The sequence below is a fragment of the Cavia porcellus genome, unplaced genomic scaffold (assembly GCF_034190915.1).
Source record: "Cavia porcellus strain 051 isolate PalLab524CR breed Dunkin Hartley unplaced genomic scaffold, mCavPor4.1 scaffold_2, whole genome shotgun sequence".
Taxonomy (NCBI): Eukaryota; Metazoa; Chordata; class Mammalia; order Rodentia; family Caviidae; genus Cavia; species Cavia porcellus.
Window position 1 is genome coordinate 72857880 of NW_026947485.1, and position 22289 is coordinate 72880168.

The window sequence follows — 22289 nt, forward strand, 5'->3', positions numbered from 1 at the left end:
ATAAAAGGAAAAGCTTTTAAAAATAACAAGGAGACAAGCAGTAACAATACAAAGACTAGAAGATGACAAGAGGATCTACAACTTGAGAACAAAGAATGTGAATGAAGAAGCAGGGGTACAAACAAAGGAACTACAAAGGCTATTCACAGAAATAATTAACGAAAACCTCCCAAACATAGGAAAAGGAAATGATATTCTGACGTATGAGGCATACAGAACTCTAGCCACCTACAACCAAAACAGAGCTACACCCAGGCATATAATAATCAAGATCCCAGAAATTCAATATAAGAACAGAATATTAAAAGCTGTTAGAGACAAGACACAGATAACCTATAAAGGAAGGCCCATCAGAATTACGGCAGACTTTTCAACACAAACCATCAAGTCAAGAGGAGCTTGGAGTGAAATATTCCAAGCCCTGAAAGAAAATAACCTCCAACCCAGATTGATACACTCCTGCTAAACTGTCTCTAGAAATTAATGGAGAAACAAGATGCTTCCAAGACAAAGAGGAACTTGGGAAATTCGCAACCACTAATTCAACTCTACAGAGAATACTGCAGGACATTCTAGAGTGAGAGAAAAGTCCTAGGATTCCAGGAACGGTGGCAGAGAAGCCTCAATGAATGGAGCAGAAAACAGAATAAAGAAGATAAGCAGACAACTGATGGCAAAAAGAGCATTAACAGAAACGAAGCAGAGAAGATTGGTTATAATCTCTAGTATATATGGCCTTGATACACTAAATTTAAAAAAAAAAACACATATGGAGTAGATCAGCAGGGCCACCAAGATGCTATTTATAGGAAATATAATTAACATGAAAAAGAGTACATGCACTGAAAATCAAATATGAGAAAACAATGCCCTATGTGACAGAGAACCAGAGAGAAATAGGGGCAACTAATCAGTATTTGTTGATAGGTTGGAAAGACAGGCTTTAAAAGGTAAAGGAAAACAATTAGAGATCAAGTCCAAGAGAGAGAAGGTTCAGAATCACTTAGGTAAATAGCAGTTGCCCCCTCCAATTTAAAACCAAGGGTCTTGGTCAGACCCAAAAACTACACAGTGTACCCTGGGGAAGTGAAAGGAGAGGGAAGAGTCTTTAAAAAGATGGCAGAAGATATTGTTAATTGTGTATCAGGATTTAAAACCCACATTACTCGCACCACTCTGCTTAGATTTTATTCTTTTTTTGATAGATTTTATTCTATCCCAGTTGTCTACTTGCATTAGATTTGAGGGCACAGATAGCTATCACCAAAACATCAAGATATAGCACAGTAATCATCTTTAATTTCACATTATCTTAATCTAAAGCCCTGTACGACTTATACTGTTTTATCATGACTGATCTTAGTTAAATCTGGTTTGTTTGATTGCTTTTTGGTATCAACAGATTTTATTCAAAACTGATATGAGTGATAGCATCAAGTCTGAAAGTATAGGCAACTACACTGAAGATGACAACTCTATGATACACATTCTAGTTTGATAACTGCCTTCTTTTAAATTTTTATGCTATATATAAAGTTGTGTTTTTATTAATACTGTTATGTATTGATATATTCAATTATACTATGTCTGATGATATAGCCAATTCTATTGGAGATAACAAGAGACAACACAGGAACTATGGTAGAACTCCTTGTACAACGGTCTTATATGTCTTTTTTGTTTCATGTGTTTATAGGAATATGTTTTGTTTTGTCTTGCTTTGTTTTGTTTCTCCCTCTAATACAGAAAGGATAGAAATACATGTTAAGACTCATGCATGTGTAGACTTTATAAACAGTTTATGAGAACTGATCTTATGACACATGATGAAACGAGCAGATACTTTGAAGAAAAAGAGACACTAAAGTACCCAGGGCAGATCCCAGAGGGTCATAATATGAAACCCAGCAATAGTATTATTCTTTGTTCAGAGTGATACTAGACTGCTTAGATTTGTTCAATCTCAACATAATTGAAGATATGGGTAAGTGCATGTATGTTTAAGTGTACAGGATTGATACCCATATTTCTAAGTTTTTGTTGGACAGATGAACAGAACTGGTTGCAATCTCACTGTTTGAATCCCCACTTTATATGCTCCACTTTAGTATCTTGAATAACTATTTGTAAGAGGACAATCTGTAATCATCAATTAGTGATTTCTTACTGTTTATTTTTTTCTTTGAAAGTATGTATTATTTCTACCCATTTTCTGTTTTGTTTAGTCGTTCTTTAAATAAAACTTTTAAAAAAAGACACCACAGTACCCAGTGCTGATCCCAGAGTGTCACAATATGAAATCCAGCAATACTATTATTCTTTGATCTGTAATCATCAACTAGTGATTTCTTACTGTTTATTTTTTTCTTTGAAAGTATGTATTATTTCTACCCATTTTCTGTTTTGTTTAGTCGTTCTTTAAATAAAATTTTTTTAAAAAGACACTACAGTACCCAGTGCTGATCCCAGAGTGTCACAATATGAAATCTAGCAATACTATTATTCTTTGTTCAGAATGACTCTAGCCTGCTTTAGTTTGTTTAATCCCAACATAAATGAAGATATGGATAACTGCATGTATGTTTAAGTGTATAGAACTGACAACCATATTACTAAGTTTTTGTTGGATAGCTGAACAGAACAGTTTGCAGTCTCGCTGTTTGAATTCCCACTTTATATGTTCCACTTTTGTATCATGAACAACTATTTGTAAAAGGACAATATGTAAAGATTAACTAGTAATTTCTTACTGTTTTTCTCTGAACATATCTATTATTTCTACCTATTTTGTTTTGTTCAGTCTTTCTTTAAATAAAATTTTAAAAAATAAATTCTATTCAAGAATGTAATTTTAATAGTACACAATTATTTCCTTATTTCCTTATTTCCACAGATTTTTGATTTCTGATTATCTCAGCAATTAATAACTACTTTTATGTCAGGATATCTTGTGGTGAAACACTATTTTGCTTAAATGGTTATTTCTGACCTGTGCTGTTTTGTTGTTATGTCCTCTTTTATCTCAATCTCTTTTTATTATTTATTTTTATCTTTTTAATTAAGGGAAAAACAAATAAAAAATAGGATATATTATAGTAACCCACTTTGATTTCCTATTAACTTGATTTGAAACCCTGTATTGCTCTCACCATCTTGTTTTGACTGATTTTCCTCTATTTCTGTTGTGCTTGATAGTACCAAGGTTGAGAGTATAGGCAACAACTATAAAGACAGTAAGATTCACTATGATACTCATTCTGGTTTGACTATTATCTTCTTTTGAAGTCCTGTAATGTCTCAGTGTTTTGGTTTTATTGGTTTTATTCTTTACTGTTTTGTTTAATTTTATTATAACTGATGATATAGGCAATTCTTTTTAAGACAGCAAGAGGCATTATGTAACCATTATTGATCAACTTGTATTTTGTTTTTACCTTATGTACTATGTCCATCCTTTTGATTTGACTGACTCTGTTTTGTTATGTCACATTTGGTTTTATTCTCTTCAAAAACAAAGTAATAAGAACTGTGGAAGTAATAAAACCCAAAATATGTAACTGTCATTGTAAAAAAGAGAGGAAAAGAAAGTGCTCTAAAGGATATAACTGCATGTATATTTAAGCGTATAAGATAGATAACCATATTACTGAGTTTTTGTTGGATCATTGAACAGAACAGTTTGCAGTCTCACTGTTTGAAAGTCCACTTTATATGCTTTAATTTTGTAACTTGAACAACTATTTCTAAGATGACAATATGTAACCTATTAACTAGTGATTTCCTAGTTTATTTTTTTAAATTCTATATAACTTGTACCCTTTTTGTTTTTTATCCTTAAAATTAAAAAATAAAAAATAAATAAAAACCTGTTGAACTTTATTTTGAGCATAATCCTAGGATTCCACTAACTTCCAGTTCTAGTTTGGTGATCTTTCCACTTTCATCATCGTATTTCTTTCCACTGGACTACAGGATCAGTTCCATTTTTTACATCTCATACTTCTCCATTAAATTTCACTCTCAAATGGCAGTTACAGTATATCCTCAAATATCTTCTCGAAAATGAGATCCTGAGCAGTAATGGTAAATCTTTTAGAACTTTTAATAAAGATAACAGTCCGCTGCAGCACATGTACCATATGTTTGCTACCACTGTGAGTAAATCCAAAAATCAAGCTTTGTTGACTACATCACTCAAATTTCCCTGCTTTCTTGCTTATTTTGTTTTGATATGTCAACTGCTGAAAAGGGTATTTCAGATTTTCATAGCTACTCATTAACTTCTACTTCTTGGAGCATTTGCTCTACTTCTATGGGTCCCAATTACAACTGAATAGTATAAAGGTTTATAGCATCTTCAAGGGTTACAGTATGTAAATACTTAAGTAATACCAGCCTTTGACCTATTATTTCTGTTTTTTCATTATTCAGTATTCTTTTTCTTTAATGCTACCTCTTTTTGTAATACCACTTTATTTGCATTTGTCTACTTCAGCTTTGCCCCACTGTTCATTTTTCATCTTTTGTTGTTATTGAACACACACTGGGTGTATACCCAGGCACACAACTGAATTGTGTAACAACACCTGACTGGGAACATTTTGGCTCACTCAGTGGTGACCTTCACGCATTTCATTTCCTTTTTACTATTTGTCAGATGGTTTTCTTCTTTGGTAGTGTCTTGTTTTTACTGGTTCAGCTGCATTTTCCCATCCATCCTTTTCTTCTTAATATGAAGCATTCTGGCCCTTGATCCAGTCACACACTCCATCCTTTTTGCATCTGTGCACTGATATTTTTCTGAGACTACATCAAAGTGAATAAGCCATCACACCATGACACACTTCACTTCTTCCATACCATCCTCTTTAAAACAATGTTTTCAGTAAACACTTTTTATAAATTCTGAGTCTTGTATCTTGAGCTCTTTCTAACTCACTGATTTTCCTCAGCTGGTTTAGGTAGTATATTTCCTACATTCTTATATACACCCAGATATACTTTGTTGGCAATAACAGACAAGTGAAAGATTTTACAAAAACTATCTACCTATCCTCTAGTTTCTTAAGTGCCACAGATGAGAAGTCCAGTACTAGTCTAACTTCTTCATATGCATAACAACATACTGATTTTGCGCAATCTGTAACTACATTACCAGAGTCTGAATTGCACTCCAAAACATACCACATGAGTGATCCTGGACAGATTACCAAGCACTCTATGTTCCAATTATCTCTTGTAAAATGAGGGTAACAATCTCATTGAGTCATTTGTTGTATAAGTTAAGAATATCACGTGTTAGCATTTAGAACAAGACATAGCACCTGGTAAATAGTGAATATTAGCTGCTGTTGTTATGATCGTTTCCTTTTATATATTGTATTCTTTTAAAGTGAAAGTATACTAAGATTTTTTTCTATGTTTAAAACTCAGCAATTTCAGACATATATATAAAAGATATCTGAATTCCTTATCTCTAACTGGGACTCAATGAGCTATTTCAATCTGAAGTCTCAACCTCCACAAGATACAAGAAAAGTCATTAAATAGCTAACGATAATAAGAATATAAAAAATTGGGGGGCTGGGGATTTAGCTCAGCAGTTTAAGCACCTGCCTTGCAAGCAGGTAGTCGTGAGTTCGATCCCTGGTACCAATAAAAACCAAAAAAAAAAAAAAAAAAATTTAAGGCTGAGATCAGAGATACTTCAGATTCATTTGAAGTATTCTAATTTTTAGGGCCAGGGATATAGCTCAGTGGCATAAGCAACTGTCTGGCAACCACAAGGCCCTGCATTTGACTCTTGGTACAAAAAAAAAAAAAAAAAAAAAAAAAAAGATGACGACGACGACAACATATTTCAATTTTTAAAAGACAATGCAGTCTTATATTATTTTTTACATGGTAATACTAAATTCTGGTGAAGGGAACTCTATTAGGAAGTTCTGACTATAATAAAAAGTATCTGGACAAAACAGGCTGATCCAGCAAGAATCAATCAAGTGAGGAAAATCAGTCAAGAGATTAGAATCCACTTAATTTGATATAGAAAGGCTATATCTGAGTAATTGATTTACTTATCTGCCAAAGGATGAGCCTTTATATAAATAAAATATGCTAAAAACATCAATTTTGTCACTTGAAACAAATCATTAAACAGTACCATCCAATACCACTGACCTCTAATAATATCTAACTAAAACCTAAGGTTTTATTAAGGATATAATCAACATTAAGTATAACTGGGGAAAAAGTCAGTGTGCTTTTAGGCCCTAATCATTAATGTACTATACGAACCACAGATTATAATTTTGGTGTTGAAGTTGGCACCCTTATTTAACAAATGAGTGGGACAAAAGTTTAACTAGAGCACAAGTAAATATGAAGATATCTATCACAAGCTGCATATGGTATTTGAACTTACTCATTCTATAAAGAGGAAGCACAAGCTTCTAATATGACTAGTACTGCAAAAGAAATTTGTACTGAGAAAGACAAGATTGGCTTCTTAAACCAGAAGCCAATCTTCTGAAGTATTCTCCCTAGCAAGACAGAGAAACCACCCCAGACCCAGGCCTTAAACCCTACCGATGGGCAGAGTCTAACAAACTTTAAATTACCTGTCAGCAAAGAAATGAGGAAAGACATAGTAACCAAATGGTAACATTAAAGTGGGGGTTAAAGTCTTTTCAGACCAAAATATATTAAATGAGATGGTGGAACTTCTAAACAATAAACATTGGAATTCCTAATAAAGTAACACTTCATAACAATTGGCAATAAAACAACAATTAACAATAATTTCATATCTATGAACCAGATAAGATCAACTTCCTACAGAAAGCAGAAACTACAGGAGTCACAAATACAGAGAAATACACTATTGGTAGTAGACTGAAATACCCTATTCTCAGTATGACACAGCAAATAAACTATATACAAATGGGGTTAAAGACTGAACATGTGGCTTTGAGTTAAACTTTTTTATTAAGAAAAAGAATGAAACAAATGAAGATCTAATAATTGGAGGGGATTTTATGTATCAATAACTTCCTGATCATAAGAGTTATACTGTAGGGGCTGGGGATTTAGCTCAGCGGCATAAGCGCCTGCCTTGCAAGCAGGCAGTCGTGAGTTCGATCCCTGGTACCGATAAAAAAAAAAAAAAAAAAGAGTTGTACTGTAGTTGCATTAAAAAATGCTATTATTTATAGAAAGTACACCCAAATTATTTCAAAGTGATAGGACACCATCTCAGATGCTCAACATCTAGACAAAGACCCAATTTTTCTTTAAGTTTGAAATAAAATATTTAGAAAAAGTTGATGCATAACTGAAGGTATGGACAGCTATTTTGAAGAGAACAAGAGACATTGTGGTAGCCATTGTTAATTTTCCTACTGTCTGGTTTTGAGGGCCTGTAATGCCTTCATCACTCTGTTTTGATCAGTTTTATACTATTTTGTTTTGTATAAATTCATTGTGTGTGAAGATACAGACAACTATTTAGAAGAAAACAAGAGACATTATGGTAGCCACTGTAGATCTCCTGTTGTCTTGCTTTGAAATCTATGTCACTTACATTGTTTTCTTCTGATCTGCTTTGTTCTGTTTTGTTTTATCCTCTTTAAAAGCAAAAAGAAAAAGTTGAGAATCGTAAACTGAATCAGGCTCTTCTAGACATGTATTTTATGCATGCTCATTTGATGTCCCTACTGGGATCTTCATTCATAGTTCACCCCACTGCCTCATTCATTTCATAAACATTTACTGGACATCTAAATGCCATGCTACTGACAACAGTCAAAAGACAGTGCTCCTGTCTGAAAGAAGGCACAAGGAAAAACATTAACCATACATATAAATAACACAAATTTTTAAAGGCCAGCCCAAGAGTAAACGAAAAGCTCAACTCTAAAATATGGAGTTACCTAAGGCCAAAATGGAGGTTGTGGAAATACTCTACCATGTTCCAAACATGCTCAATTTATGTTAGAAAGTAATTTTTAAAAACCTCATTTCTCTAGGAGACAGAGATGGGTAGGATAAAACAGATACAGTACTTGCTACTAAACTGCCTAAAGTATCGAACAAGCTATTCAAGAGTAAGGCTGCCACCTAGTGGGGATTTGAGCATCTCTCTTTCAAATACTGCAGCGGGAGTGGGGACTTTGGACAAACAATGATGTAAATGTTTAAATTCGGCGGGTTGGGGCGTGACCACCAAGGAAGCACACTGTCCAGGGCGGCCCGGTGCAGGATTTCGAAGCCTTCCAGAGGCTTGGCTTCCTCGCCCAGGCCGTCCACTGTGTCCTTGTCCAGGACCCCGAAAACCAGGCGCTGGCGAGGTTTTACTGCCACAGGAAGAGGACCAGAGCGAAAGACTCGTGCTGCGAAAAGACACCCTCAGGACGCTTGTGGCGGCTGCTTGTCCTTCCTCGTCCGGGGCCTCACCTACACTGGTCGCCAGAGACGCCGCTGGGGTCAGTTACTGGGCAGTGCAGACCTACCTAACCTGCCAACCCCAAGCATCTGCTCTCTGGATGTCCTTAGCCACAACAGGGGAACCAATACGCAGATTCCACACCGCAGCCTCTGCCAGACATAGCCCACCTCATTCCAGAAAGTGCAGCCTCCGGCTCCAATTACCAGCAATGAACTCAACACATCTTCTAGATAAATAAAATTTAACTGTTTCAAAGGAAAAAGAAAAGTTTAAATTCAGCACTGCCAAAGCACTGTTGAGGCAGCTCTGTCTTTACAATGAAGTAAAATACTAAAAGCATTATAAAATCTAATGACCAGAACTCTACAGCTATTATAATTGCTTACAGTGTTGAATTTTACTTTCCAAAATTACTGATCTCTTTTTCTAATTTTACTAATATTAAATAACATTTGTTTTATGAGGTATTATCCTAACAAAACTCATGACAGTTTCATAAAAAATTATATTCACCCAACCAGCTCCTTCTTCCTAGTTAAATATTTAAAGTAGCTAAACTATAACTTAAATGAAAACACAACTTGTCAGAATCTGGGAGGAAATGCTACCAAACTGAAGGTTGATGGAGCCAAAATATTCAATGCATAATCTGTTTTTTGTGCGACTTTTGTATTTTATATTTTAGAGTCTACATTTCACTGTACACTTGTCCCATAAATAACAAAATAACAAAGCATAAAAATAGAAAATTCAAACCTGTCAATATATTAATTTTGAACAGATTAAAATTAAAAGACAGATCAAGGTTGAACAACAAAATCCAATCTTCATTTACAAAAATCAAAAAATATAAGCAAATTAAAAACAAAATTAAGTAAAAACAAATGACAGCAAAAGAACAAAAAGGATAAATGTGATTATACTATCATGGTGTACACACAAAAAGAAAGCAAAAAGTTACAAATGTCTGTGCCAACTAACAATGCATTAAAACAGGAAAAAACAAATTTTTAAAAATAAAGTCTGAAATAAATACACCAGAACTAAAAAACTTAAAATAGTTTAAGTCTCGAGGAGAAAGAGAAGGTGAAAAATAAAAAAGAATATGGAAAACTGAACAAATTAGTATATGTGAGCCAATACTCCTTGGTCTTTGCCTTTCCCCACGCCAGGCTGCGGCACAGAACTCCTATAATACCATCTCCTGACTGATGAGAGGTAGGAGCATCTCTGTCTTAAAATTTGGTTGCTGATCCCAGTTATTGGCACAGAGCACCTAAAGTCCTTCTCATTTCCTAAGCAAGAGAGGTGCTAGGAGCACCTTTTGTTACAAAGTTGGTTTCTGACTCTGGAGTATTCTGGATGTCTTTTGTTCCAAAAGGTTGGTGGGCTCCAGGTGGGGAATGCTGCTCAGTGGACAGGCCAAGTAGGATGAAACACTTGGAACTTTCACCTCTGCCTCATCCATCCTTCAAGATCAGGAAAAGAGCTAGAGAGTGGGTCAGTAATCATACCAACACGAAAATCCCTCCGTGAAAGTACTTAAAGCACATTGTCTGGCAGCTTCTCAGTGAAACCATGCCCAAGCAAGAGTGGTGCATTCCAGCTCTGGTGAAAGAAGCTTTAGTGCTTGGGATGCTTCTGGGTCTTGCTATATGTACTCTTTCATCTGTATCCTCTACTGTATTTTGTTATGACAGATCAGCAAACATAATAGTAGTGTTTCTCCGAGTCCTATGAGCCATCATAGCAAATTAAAGAACAGAGGAAAGGGTCTTGGGAACACCAGCTCTGTGGCCAATTTGGGCAGCCACTACTTTTGATGGCATCTAAAATAAGAGGAAGCCTTAGACTGAGTGAGGTTTAACTCAGTGAGATCTAACTGCAGGTAGTAGCATGACTGAGGCCACCCACCAGTATCTGAAGAGTGAGAAAAGGAAATTGTGGGGTAACTCCTAAATATTTGTCACAAAAGTGTTAAAAATAGTGTGAGCAGTTGGAAATAGTACAAGGAGTGAGAAAAAAATGGGGTATTTTTTCTCTTCATTAAACTAACAATATGTATTAAATTATGTTGCCTACAAAGAATATTATTTTCCAAGTACTCATCAAAATGAATACTGCCTATATGCCAAGCCATAGAAATTACTGTAAATTATAAATTCTACACATATGCAAACAAAGTGGATTAAAATTTAAAGTAGTAAGAAAGTTTTAACTGGGGCTGAGGGTTTAGCTCAGCGGCATAAGCACCTGCCTTGCAAGCAGGCGGTCGTGAGTTCGATCCCCGGTACCGATAAAAACGAAAAAGACCAAAAAAAAAAAAAAACAAAGAAAGAAAGTTTTAACTGAAACATATTAGCCAAGTAAAGATATAGTGAACCCTTTCCTAAATAATTCTTGAGTCAAAAAGGAACTCTATATATATATTTAAAAACTGGTGGTCAACTTAACGCCAGCTGGGTTACATTAGCATGGTGCTGAGCTTAGATGCTCCACCTGAGGAAATCTGCCAGCATAAATAGAGAAGTAGAAAAGGGAAAAGGAGAAGTTGTTGCACTGAGGCATTGTGGGTTCTCCCACAAGTTCTTGTTTGAGCCATTGGTTCTCCTAGAGAAGCTCTGGTCCTTACATCAAGCATTGCTTCCTGGCTCCGGAGAGGAAAACGTGTGCCGCTTGCACTCCAAGATGAACTTGTCATGCTGGCTTCCTGGCATGTACTCAACTGTGCTTGTCATTGGAAGAGTTTGGGGCCTCCACGTCACTGAGGATGGCTGTGGTGTCTTTCAGGACAGCCCTGGTCTTTGTTGTGTGACTTCGCTACTCCAGCATAGAACCCTCATCCCACCAGCACAGCTCCTTCACCCCGCTGGCATGGATTTTCTGGCTTCCACCGCTGAACTTTGGGCCTTCCCAGCATGGATCCATAAGAGACTGGCATGAGGAGACGCGCGAGGGTAGAGGCGAGCGCTGCCCTTGTCGCCGCCGCCACCGTCATCATTCCGTGCCTCACGGGGCGGAGGTGGCGGTGGAGTGGGGGTCCAGTGGCGCCTCGGCGCCTCCTGCTTCTGGCCTTCCCGCTGCCGCTGCTGCTCGCGCCTCAGACACCGGGGCCGCTGCGGTCCGCAGGAACACCCACCAAGGATGTGATTTGTGGCATCCTCCTGTGTTAATTTGAGGAAGTTGGATAAAGCACCAAATGCAGCAGAGCACTCCAGCCTGGAGTCAAGGACTACTCCAGCAGTCAGGAAGTCCTGCAGCCCATCTCCGCAGACCTCCCACCTCCTCAGCCTCCTGGTCACCCGGACCACCAGGTTGGGGTTTGGCCAATGTGAGGGGCACCATCAGATCAGAGGAAGGGATGGATGAATTTAAGACCCACTGACTTGCTGTACGTGGATCTTTTTTTGGATGGAAAATAAGGAAAACTGACTGATCTGAAGACCCCAGATAAAAGAAGCCAGACTGGGAGACTCCAAGTAGCAGCCAAGTCTGCACCGCTGCACCAGAGCGGACGTACAAAGCGCGGGCATTTCAAATTTAAACGGTGCACAGATATCTGACCGGTCAGCACTGTACTGGGAGCGCACGCTGTGCACCGCCCCGCGCTGTCCTGGGAGTGTGGGAAAAGTGGGCAGCTCGGTGTGCGGTGGTCCCGGAACGAGGACTTGCACCGGACTCTGGTGAGTACAGAGAACCCCGCGGCTGCTGGGTTTGGCCAGAGAACAGCTGGCCCGCCACCACGGGGAAATCAATAACACAGAGTCTGGTGCAGACATATTAGCCTGGCGGCAGAAACCGCAGCTTGGTGACATCACCAGGTCCCCTTGTAGGGAGGGCTGGTGGAAGACATCTTGAGTCCTGGCAGAGCCTGATTACTTGCTGGCTTCAGCTCCACACAGAGAACTTAGTGGGAGCCATCTTAGTTTTGGGCAGAGCTGCTTTTCTGGTGCTCCTGTCACAGAGAGGTTTGGAAGAGAACGGCTGGGACTTGGGCAGAATCCTGTGCCATTACTCAGCTGCTTCTGATTCAAAGAGAACTGGCAGGAGCTACTGGGGCTAAACCAAGCCTCTGCTTGGGGCCCAATAAGCGGATACAAAATAGTCACAACTCAGTGACAACCAGAAAGTACAGCCTAATTTAGGAACTAACTGGCACAGAGGCTAGAGACTAGACTGTACCGCCCCTGCATCCCAGCCTACCCCAGATAACAGCAAATTGGGGAGGACAGCAAAAACTCAAGCCAGCACGCTTCTGAGAGGCCCTAAGCAATTCGGAGAGGGCCAGAGAACTCCAGGACAGTCTGAAAGAAACCAGAAACATGACAAGAGATAAAAAAAAAAAAAAAATCTCCAGCTGTTCAACAGGAGAAAATAAACCCAAGAGAACTAAACACTGAAGAGAACAAACACAGTAACCATCCTCTACTCGACACAGCATCAGCCGATGTTAAAAAGTACTTACATGATCTCATAGAGGAATTTAAAGATGTACTCCTGATCCAAGTGAGGCAAGATATAAAGAGATTAATTAAAGAAATGACAAGCCCCGCCCAAGAGAACACACATGGAAGAACTGAGGAATTCAGAAAAGAAAGAGAAGCATCTGAAGAAGAATTTAAGCATAACTTAGAATACATGAAACAGATCCAAAGAGAATATCAGGAAACTAAAAACTCCATTGAATATTGGCAAAATGCCTTGACAGAAACTAAAGACAACCTTCTGAAACTTGAAGAGAGATTTAGGGCTTATGAATGTGAAAGAAAAAGCCTCTTAAAAATAACAAGGAACCAGAAAGAAGCAATTCTAAAACTGGAAGATGATAAAAAGATACATAACCTAAGAATAAAGAATGTGAGTGAGGAAGCAGGAACATCCAAAAATGAAATACAAAAAATATTCACAGATATATTAAAGCAAAATTTCCCACGTATAGCAAAAAGAAATGATATCCAGATAAAAGAAGCATATAGAACGCCAGTTACCTACAACCAAAACAGATCTAGGCCTAGGCATATAATAATCGAGATCCCAGAAATCCACCAAAAAAACAGAATATTAAAAGCAGCCAGAGAAAAGATGCAGGTTACCTATAACGGGAAATCTATCAAAATAACAGCAGACTTATCAACACAAACTCTTAAGTCAAGAAGGGAGTGGGGAGAAATATTCCAAGTCCTGAAGGAAAAAAATATGCAACCGAAGTTCATATATCCGTCAAAACTCTCTCTAAAAATTAATGAAGAAATAAGATACTTTCAAGACAAGGAGGAACTGTGGGAGTTCGTGGCCACCAATCCAACCCTACAGAGAGCGCTGAAGGACATTACAGAGAAAGAGAGGAAGAGAAATCAGGATTACAGCTACAGTGCCAGAGAGGCCTCAGTGAATGGGGCAGACAATGGAATGAGGGAATAAGGTGGACAAAATATAGCAGAAAAGTGGAGTAGCAGACATGAGGCAGAGACGGTAAGCTAGTCTTTGGTAGAGACAGCTCTGAAACTATATGTAAAAAAAAAAAAAAAAAAAAAAGCAGAGGTCATTGCTAATGGTGTATAACGATTTAAAAGACACAGTAGTCCTAGTGCCATATTTAGATTGAATTAAATTTGTTCTGGTCTGTCCACTCATGTCAGATTTCAGATTTGAGGACACAGACCTCTAGAACCAAAAATAGCAGGTTATACCATGGTAACTATCCTTACTTTCCTATTGACTTAGGCTGAAATCCTGTATTACATACATTGTCTTACTATGACTGATCTTAATTGTATCTGAATCATAAGACTATTGGTTGGCCTTGACTGATCCTATTTGAAATCGGTATGCGTGTTAGAATCAACCCTAAAAGTAGAGGAAACTACTCTGAGCATGACAAGATGTAAAGGATATCCATACTGGTATGAATCAGTAGCAGCTCTCAAATACTACAATGCAGTCAAAGATAAGTTTTTATAAAAATAGGTGTAAGTATGTTTAACTATAATAAGCCATTGTTGTGGACAAATCTATTGAAAATAACAAGAGAAAACATAGTAACTATGGAAGATCATTTATATTATAGTTTTATAAGTCTTATCCATTGCATGTTTTTCTAGGAAATTGTTTCGCTGTCTTGTTATGACTTGGTTTTCCCTATAATACAGAGAGGATAGGAACAAATACTCTGAGGAAGAGACCGGAAAAACCCGAGGCTTATTTTGTAGCATTATAATATAAATTCTAGCAATCTACTGCTTGCTGATTAGAATGACATTGGACTGGTTTCTTCAGCTCAACTTCAGCATATGCAGAGATGGGGACGGCTATCTCAAAGAGAATGAGAGATGCGATGGTAGTTGCTATTGTCTTCCCTAATTTGGAACTTGCGGACCTAAAAAGACTCCATCATCCTGTAATGATTTGATTAGTTCTATAATATGCAATAAGTATATAAAGTGGGTGAAGTTAGGGACAACTATTTGTAAGAAGCTAGAGACAGTTAGATAAGGTAGATCTCCAGTGGACTTGCTTTGAAATCTGTATTTCTTTAAATTGTTTTTTATTTTTTATTTTTTTTTAAATGTTCTGTTCTGTTTTGATATGGTTAACCTTACCCTCTTAGAGATGTAAAACAAATAGGTGGGACTGATAATCATATTACGGAGCTTTTGTTCGACCATAGAGCAGAATGGTTTGTAGGGTCACTTTTTTGAATGTCATTCTAAATACTTTAATTCTATAACCTGAACAGCCATTTCGAAGATGACAATTTGTAACTTATCAACTGGCAATTTCTTACCTTTTGTTTGTCTGTAATTTAGTATTATTTCTACCCTTTTTTTTATCTCCATGTATTTTTTTTTCTTTTTTCGTTTCCTTTTCTTTAAATAAAAAAAAAAAAAAGAGACTGGCATGAGTCTTTCTTGTAGGCTCTGGACCCCCAGTTGGACTCATTGGAGGCATTGTCATGAGCTCTGGGTTTTCATCTGGACTCATGTGGGACATTGCTGTGGGATTTAGGCCTTGACTAAATATTCTGTTTTTGGTGTGTGGATAGATTTCCTGCATTTTCTTGTGTTAACTCCTGATTCTAATTGTTCTCTGTGTACAACCCCTAACTACAACAATATATATATATATAAAACTATACACATACGAAATATATCAAGCAATATATAAACAACAAAGAGATAATATTAAATGTACAAGAATACAGTTAAGTTGTAATCAAGAGCAAATTTGAAAAACTAAAATGCTTTATTACACAATAAAAATTTTAGGTAAAAAAACTATAAGATGGAAAACAACACAGAAGGAAGGAAAAGAAAAAACTAATCAACAAACATAAGACTTCTAAAAGACAATGAATAAATCAAAAGTCAGGTTTTGTAGATAATAAAGTAAAAAAAACCAAAATTATCAACAACAATAATAAAAAGACCAAGTAAGGGAATAAACAAGTAGACACACAGATGCCATACACAAATATCTGCTATCAAATTTTGAAAATCTAAATGTCATTCATGTACGAAAATATAAATTATCAACTCTGACTCAATAAAAATTAGAAAAACACACAAGACTAAGTTATAGAAAATAATGAAAAATTCATCCATAAGCATCTCTCTCACCTCAAAAAAGGAAAAACCCAGAGTTTTTTTAGAGGCATCTTCTTTCCAAATCTCATGCAAATACATTAATATTATTTCAACTTTTCTAGGACACAGAGTAGGGAAATAAAACTTTTTCACTTAAGTGTTCAAGTTATCAAAGGCCTGCTTCCAACCAGACAGACATAACCCTCAAAATAACATGTCTAAATTGATCAATGATGTAAACATAAACACAGACAATACAAGCAAAAAATATAAACAAAATGCTAACAAACCAAAAACAGTTGTCCACTAGGAGATCAAATTACATAGTTAAATAGACTTATTCCAGAAAAATTCAAGGATGGCTCAATATTAGAACCATCAATATAGCAACAGGTCGCAGCACTTTATAGTTACAGATATTGATAAATGCAAAAAATTAAAAATTCTAATTTTTAAAAATTAGTAAATCTAGAAATTCTTTATTGTGAGAAAAAATACCTTAAGACACAACAAACATGCTTAATGTAAGTATTAGCAGCATTCCATTAAAATTCAGATAATGATGTACAATGCCTCTCTTTTTGAACATTCTTAAAGTTCTCTTCAAAGACAAACAATAAAATACACATTATAATTATAACAGAGATTCTAGTTATTTACCAAGAAAATACAAATTAACAACTGAGCAACTATGGGAACTAATAAAAACTTAAGTAGAAGATGATTTTCAAGCAAACATAAAATTCAGTATCTTTTTTCTAAGTAATAGCAAATTTTAAAATAGGGAGGAATATCTTTTCGTAATAGAAACAAAAATTAATAAAAGTAAATGGAAATATATAAAATCTATGAAACATGGTAAGACATAAAAATGTTTAACTACATCATATTCTTTAATGGTCAGATATAAAAATTTTCTCCCAAATTATGAATTTAACCCCATGGTAATTTTTGATACCTCATAAAATTGTGAATAATATTTGTAATAAATGTCAGGAAAAATAGATAGATAGTGGAGGAGACCCCACCAACTGTATGTGTCAAACTGCAAACTCCTAACCAGCTCTGCACTTTGGTCCCCCTCAGCATAAGGCCACAGAGGCAAATATCAAACAAACTGATTGAGGATGAGGCTAATGCCCTGGGGAAGAGGTAAGTCCAAAAAGAATCAGCTACTTCAGGGAAAAATAATTGAGGGGCAGCATTAGCCCCAAGGAAAGCCCTCAGCTGGAATAAACTAAAAAATAGCATTGGATTTTATATGAATGACTTCTTCACAGCAGATCCAAGTTGGAGAATAAACAGTGCAGTACCTGCCATATTGCCAGAGAATTGAATCAGGTTCTGTTTTGGAAAGGGGTTCATTGTGTGGGACGGAGGCGTCGATAGCACAGTTTTGCTCTAGGACTGAAATGTCATCATACCACAGAGACTGGGTGAAAGTCAGCCCTGGGAAACAGCTTAGAGAGGAGGAGGGCTAGACACAGAGACACTGAGATACCCTGAAAAGTCCAAGGCCAGGAAAAACATAGAATCTATATCCCATGGTGGGAGGTTTGTTGCAGGAAAACTGAGTAAACAGTAGCCAGGAGCTCAGGAGAACAAAGAAAATTTGATTGACATTAGTGGACCCCATTCAAGTAATCTCCAAAGTCTGGGATGGTGATTATAGACAGCTTGTCTTATGTATAGGGTGGGGAACAGAAATTACAAGAACCAGGTTAGCTTTTAGCTATGATATAATGGGTATCTTGTGATGAGCATAGTTGTATGTAGCAAAGTGATTTTTAGCACATTACAGAAGTTCCAATTTGACAACAATACATACGATTTGGCTGAGTTCAGTGGCAGAGAATAGAATAACTGCAGCTTTGCTGGACAAAATGGATGCAGTTAGGTCAGGATTTCTACTTTAGTGGGAGGTCAGGTTTGGTGGTTGTGGCTTAGAGGTGGCTTATTTGAAGGTAATGGCACTGAGCCCAGCGATCTGCTTGGACCTTTGGCCTACTGCCTACACACAGTGAAGACTGAGGCTTTAATGGCATCTGTTTCTACCAATGTGAGTAGGGATGCCATGTGTCTTAGAACAGTTGCCAAGGTCTGGAGTTCACGAGTCACTAGTGGGATCTTTTAACCAGAGTGGTCACCTCACAAACTCACATGTTATAAAGTAGGGTAAAGAGGACTATGACTTTCTGAATTCCAAAATATGCAGATAAGATTCCAAATCCACTAGAATGAAATCGCTCATCCAGAAATGCAGTAAAACCTAGGATGCAAGTAACTAGCTCTGTAAGTGCTCCACAAGATGAGCAAGCATTTCTAATGAGTTATAACTTGACAAATGAGTAAGTGACTGAATGTCACATGACCACATCTGAGCCAATGGTTCCCTTCTTCTGTCTCTCTGTCTCTCTCTCTGTCTGCCTCTCTCTCTGTCTCTCTCTCTCTCTCTCCCTGTCTGCCTCTCTCTCTCTCTCTCTCTCTCTCTCTCTCTCTCTCTCTCTCTCTCTCTCTCTCTGTGTCTCTCTCTGTGGGATTGTGGGTTATCATCTCCCAACAGCAAGAGATTATGGAGATCTTGTCTGCAGAGGAAAAGAAAAAGGTGGAGGAACTCCTCACTTCAAATGAGATTCGGGCAAATGTATAAAATATGGGAAATGGTGAAAAATTTTGTAGAAAACTATCACCTGAATGAGGCTGTAGCAGTGGAAGCAAAAACATGTTTAATGACAAAGTGATGTCACACTTCTGAGAAACCCTAAAAAGGAGACAAAAGCAAGTGTCACTGGATGAGTTGCTTGTTAAAAGTTGCATAAAAAGAAAAAAAATTCTATTAGTCAATAAATAACAGTAATTCCAGTAGTGATAGTTTAAGTTACCTGACACAACAACGTTCTCTTGTCTCCCTCACACCAGCCACAAAGGTTTTCAAAGGTAAGCATCAAGTTAATTTCTTTATTTTTCTTTATATTTTTACTTTTATTGTAATCAATTTATATGAATACTTTAGGGTTATCAAATGAATTATCTGAGTTTCCACTATTTCTTATTGGAAATTCACTCTGACAGTTTGGATTAGAAGCATATTAATGAATTATGCTCACAGAACAAGGTTTCACTCAACATAGGAATTTTTTAACCCATTAGTTTTTCCTTTTTTTTATTTTGTGATGTTTAAGGTTTTATTACCTATTTTTTAAATTATTATCTTTGTTTTGATTCTTTTTTCTTTTTTTTTCTTGTATTCTCAATTTGTCCCTTTCTTGTTTTTCCTTTTAATTTGCTATTTGTTCTTTTCTCTATAAATATCTGTGCTTATTTCCCCTTTTTCTTATGAGATTTTGCTGTTATTTTTATATAAAGCTATTAACTTCTTTTATCCTTTAAAAGGATCTTTTATTTCACTGTTAGCAAGTTCTTCTCATCTTCAACTGCTTCACTTTTCAAATTTTACTTTTCTCTTGCTCCTGTTCCCAACCTCTTTGTTCTTACTAGCATGACCATTAAGCTTTATGAACCTAAGATAGTCAATCATACCATATTCTTGCTGAACACTGTTCTACTGCTAGTAGAAGTAAAACTGTTTCATTGAGTAGATATTTATTTTAGGTACTACCTAGTTTGTTTCAGCATTTATATGATAATCATAGGCCTCTTTCCTAAAATTGATTGGTACATTATTAGTTTTGAGGGCTTTTCAGTATTCAGCTTGTATTTGACACTACTGTTGATGCCAGTTTTATTACTACAACCAACATAACACAGTTGTTGCTCCCCTTTAGTTTTCTCTGTGCCAATATCTGGATAGCCTGGGGGTCATAATCAGTACTGTGGCCCACTCTCAAAGAACTGAGTACTAGAACAAATAAGCTACAAAAAAATGCCTCAAAAACTCTCCACTGTCCCAAAGTCAATCCAGAGGGCACCAAGGGGAAGAAAAATTTTTTTAAAACACAGAGGTAGAATTATTTGAAACAATAACAATGAAGATAACAAAGAGATCGATAAGGAGTTTGGCAATTTCAAAGATAACTAAAAACAGATAATGATCCTAATGAAGCAAACAATCAGGGAATCTATAGAAGCTGCTACTAGAGCTAAAGAAAGAGATGAAGAACATGAATGCCTAGGATAAAAAAAAGGCAAGAGTCCATGAAAAACCTTCAAAGCAGAAGTCAAGGAAACAAACAATTCTATTGAAAGTATGGGCAGCAGAAGTGACCAATGTGAAGACAGAATATCAGATCTAGAAGACAGGCCTGTGGCTGGTGATCAATTAATGAGGGATACCTTAAAAACAACAATATAGCATGGAAAATGAATGCAACAGTTGCTAGATGACAGAAAGTCTAATCTTTGACTGGAATTAGGGAAAAATCTGAAAACAGCACAAAGGGCAAAAAAAATCTTTTTTCAGAAGTAACAGCAGAAAACATTACACACATCAAAAAAGAATTTAACATACAGGTAAGTGATGCTTATAAAACCCCAATAGCCATGATCAGAAAGAACCTCTCCACAACACATCATAATAAAAATACCAAAACTCTAACACAAGAACAGAATCTTAAAAGCTATTACAGAAAAGCAACAAATCATTTACAAAGGAAATCTCATTAGAATTATAGTAGGCTTCGCAACATAACTCTTAAAGACAAGGAGAGCTGGAATGAAGTATTTCAAACCTAAAACAACTTTCAAACAAGACTGATATATCTTGCAAAATTATAATGAAGAAACAAGATATTTTCATGAGGAAATTCACGACCAGCACTCTACAAAATTCTAGGGATATCCAGGAAACAAACAATGAAGCTAACAATGACAAAATGTCTAATAGAATACATACACCAGTTAGAGTGATCAGTTAAGTAGAAGGGAAACACAGGAAACTAGCACAGGAAAATAAGGTAGTGACAGGAATAAGTCAGTACCTATCAGTAATAACCCTCAATGTGAACGGTCTCAGTTCTCCAATCAAGACACAAACTGGTCATCCAAACTTCTCAGCTTCAGAGAATAGTCTTCCAACAATCATATCTCACTATCTGTGGATATTCATAAAGTAAAAGTGACTCAGACAGAAACAGTATTTTGACAACAAATAGGAACACATCAAGAACTCACAAAATAATAACACCTGCAAATATAGTGCTCTGTATATTAGAAACCTATGGACTTCACAGTGCCAGATGATGTAGGTCATGGTATCAAGCATAAAAATAAACAGCCTGTGAGAACTGGCACACTGTGAAGAACAAATCCTCCCACTCAGAAATCACTGAGTCCTCCCATGTCAGGCTGGGGAATACTAGGGTAGAATACTCCTTATAGAACCCTGAAACCTGCTAGATCCCCAACAGTTCCTAATGATTACATAGCCAGTCCTACAAAGCTTGGAAGTCAGCACAGTCCAGACAGGACAGCTTCTTTAAATCAGAGACCAAGGACACACAATGGAAGCAGTGGAAAAAGTGGAAGTCAAGAAAACAGTGGAAGCAGTAGTATCGGCATTCCCATTGCTGTACCTACACCAACTCCATCCACTACTGGAGCAATTGCTGATAGCCCTACTCTACTTGCACCACCTCCACCACATAACATTTCAACATCTGATTACTCTGCATCTCCACTGCCCCCTCCCCCAGTGGACTATGAAGATGAGGAAGCTGCAATAGTTTAGTATAATGATCCATATGCACATGGGGATTCTGCCTGAGCTCCAAGAATTATATTGAGAAAGTTGTTGCAATATATGATTATACAAAAGACAAGGATGATGAGCTGTCATTTATGGAGGGTACAATTACGTATGTGATAAGGAAGAATGATGATGCCTGGTATAAGGAATCTGCAATTGATTGACTGATCTCTTCCCTGGGAACTATGTTGAGTCAATCATGCACTATACTCATTAATTTTTAATTTTTTATATTTTTTCCCTTTGAAGTACATTCTTACTACTCAGTCATACTGTGAGACCATTATGGTTAACAGAATTGTCTTAATGTTTTAAAATTTACCCATATTTTCAGGACATGCTGCTTACTGGTATATCTGAATATCTTTCTGTTAGCATAAATCTTTGTGGCAGTTTGTATTTTGCTAAACAGAAATTTATACAACAGGCTGCCCATAAATGATTATGCTTATATACTTACACACTGTTAACTTTAGGACAAGTCTAAACATTCTGAGGAAATGGGGTACATTTAACAAATCATGATTGAGATTGTACATTACATGTTTTCAGTGCA

General features: G+C 36.7%; 1 protein-coding gene and 1 pseudogene across 7 annotated transcripts in view; one reads left to right on the forward strand and one right to left on the reverse strand.

Annotated features, from left to right (window-relative positions):
* The window catches only part of Agtpbp1 (ATP/GTP binding carboxypeptidase 1), a 191103-nt gene that overhangs the window by 37369 nt on the left and 131445 nt on the right, over nt 1–22289 (reverse strand). The window lies entirely within an intron of this gene.
* On the forward strand, nt 11646–21950 carry LOC134472515 (abl interactor 1-like; annotated as a pseudogene).